At 46.6% G+C, this 2,508-nt stretch overlaps 1 pseudogene across 1 annotated transcript; it reads left to right on the top strand.

The window, feature by feature from the left end:
* The first annotated feature begins 583 nt into the window (after nucleotides 1-583).
* LOC309846170 (large ribosomal subunit protein uL11 pseudogene) lies at nucleotides 584-1,068 on the top strand (annotated as a pseudogene). Its single transcript has one exon. The product of its transcript is annotated as a large ribosomal subunit protein uL11 pseudogene (transcript).
* Nucleotides 1,069-2,508: the final 1,440 nt, after the last annotated feature.

Raw genomic sequence — 2,508 nt, 5'->3', positions numbered from 1 at the left:
GGGGGGCTCGATCCCAGGACAATGGGATCATGACCTGAGCTAAAGGCAAACATCTAATGACTGAGCCACCCAGGTGTCTGCTTGGTATCCACTTCTACCTCCAGTTCCCACTGTTTCTGCTTCAATTGTCAAATACAGATCTCCACACTGCTAATCTCCCCTCTTCTAAGTTACTACCCATACTTCCACCTGAAAAGCCTCCTAAATACTGCCTTCACTTGCAGCTTCCCTTCACATAACCTTCAAGGACTCCCTGTGACCAAAGTCCTCACCTGCATGATCTGGCCCCACATTGAAAATACTCCAGCATCTAGTATATCTTTCTCCACAAATGCCTCCCATTTCTCTTCCTCCACATCTTTGTTCACTTTGTTCACTTGTTCTATCCCCTCAGTCTCTACCAATTGAACTCCTACTCATCTATCAAAGCCCAGCTCCAATTCTCCCTTCTGCTAAGAAATGTTTTATCTAAGCCCACCTTAAGAGTGGAATCATACTTTTGGCTTTTGGCTCAGAATAGGGAAAGTTGCAACTGTCTTCGGCCACTAGAATCCGGGTTCACCCAAAACCAGCTGCCTCTACCATGCAGCCTGAGTTTGACCCCAATGAAATCAAAGTCATATACCCGAGGTGCACTTGCGCCACAACTGCCTTGGCACCAAAGATCAACCCCCTGAGCCCGTCTCCAAAAAAGGCTGGTGATGACATCACCTAGGCAACCAGTGAAGGGTCCGAGGGTTACAGTGAAACTGACTATTTAGAACAGATAGGCTCGGTTGAAGTTGTAACTTCTGCCTCTTCCCTGATTATCAAACCCTCATGGAACCACCAGGAGATAGAAAGAAGCAGAAAAACATTAAACATGATAGAAATGTCACTTTTATGAGATTATCAATATTGCCCAACAGATGCAGCACTGATCTTTAGCCAGAGAACACTCTGGAACCATTAAAGAGATCCTGGGGACTGCCCAATCTGTGGGCTGCAATGTTGATGGCCACCACCCTCATGACATCACAGTTGACATCAATAGTGGTACAGTGGAATGCCCAGCTAGTTAAAAACTACAAAGAAAAATATTTCAATAAAGGATAATTTTATGATCAAAAAAGGGGGGACAGAATCATAGACTGCCATAGACAGATATGTACCCGACCTATAATTGGAAAAATTATTTTGGGGCACCTGGGTGGCTCAGTGGGTTAAGCCTCTGCCTTCGGCTCAGGTCTTGATCTCAGGGTCCTGGGATCGAGCCTCTCATTGGCTCTATGCTTAGTGGGGAGACTACTTCCCCCTCTCTCTCTGCCTACTTGTGATCTCTCTCTCTCTCTCTCTCTCTTTCTGTCAAATAAATAAATAAATAATCTTTTAAAAAAAGAAAAGAAAAATTATTTTATAAAATCACACAGGCCTATTCCTGACTACTGAAGAACTCGGGACAAATAAAAGAGGAGCCCTATAGCCCACAGCACCTGTTCCCTTTCTTTCCACCCTTCCTGTCCCTTTTTTTTTTTTTTTTTAAGATTTTACTTATTTATTTGACAGAGAGAGATCACAAGTAGGCAGAGAGGCAGACAGGGGTGGGGGTGAGAAGCAGGCTGCCTGCTGAGCAGAGAGCGCGATTCGGGGCTTGATCCCAGGACCCTGAGATCATGACCTGAGGCGAAGGCAGTGGCTTAACCCATTGAGCCACCCAGGTGCCCCGTCCCTTGTCCCTGGGCTCCATCCTGTACTGTAAGGGTATATGCACACAGGTATGGATTTTAAGTCTTCATGCCCAAGGTCTAACTCACCCGAACAGCTCCTACGCCACTCCCACGGTCACCTTTTGACCATCCCTTGAGGACAGAGGTTCAACAGGCTTACAGAAGAAGTCAGTACAGGTTTTGGAGGCAAGCTTGTTCCATTTGGGCAGGAGATCTCAAGACGGAGAGAGTCAAAGGGAGGTCTAAAAGGGGCCTGGTTCTGGGGGGTCCTCAGCTCTGTGGGGAGGGTGGAGCTATATATGAAGGAGGGTGGAACTATATATGGCCAGTAGGGCTTCTCTCATTTGAATATGCACATGAATCAGAAGATGCTGCATTGATAATGAGCTCCCAGGGGATGCAGAAGCTCTGGGCCATAGATCACAGCAGGAGTAGCAAGGGACTATAGCACGAGGCTCAGTTCCAAGGGTAGATGGAAGCTACATTAGCTGTATGGAATCTTCTTCGACACTTGAGTAATGTACAATAGGAGCTTTGGTTCTCCAGATTGAGGTAAACTGGTTTGCAGGATGGACATCTCAGTCCCACCTCATTTGCTGCAGGGTTCTCCTAGCAGCCACAGTGACGAGGCAGGTTAGACGATTTGGCTTCTTGACTCTGAGTTCAGATCCTTTGTCTGCCTAGTGCTGTGAGGAACACACCAGACCCCTGGGAGTAGGTATTATTAGAAGGAGATAAGGTCGTTTCCTGGCTACATATGAAAACCAACCTTGCCATCAAAACTGCTTATCTAGAACAATCC

This window comes from Mustela nivalis (genome assembly GCF_964662115.1).
Source record: "Mustela nivalis genome assembly, chromosome: 13".
Classification (NCBI taxonomy): Eukaryota; Metazoa; Chordata; class Mammalia; order Carnivora; family Mustelidae; genus Mustela; species Mustela nivalis.
The sequence above is the reverse complement of the archived record's forward strand: the minus strand, read 5'-3'. Positions and strand labels throughout refer to the sequence as shown.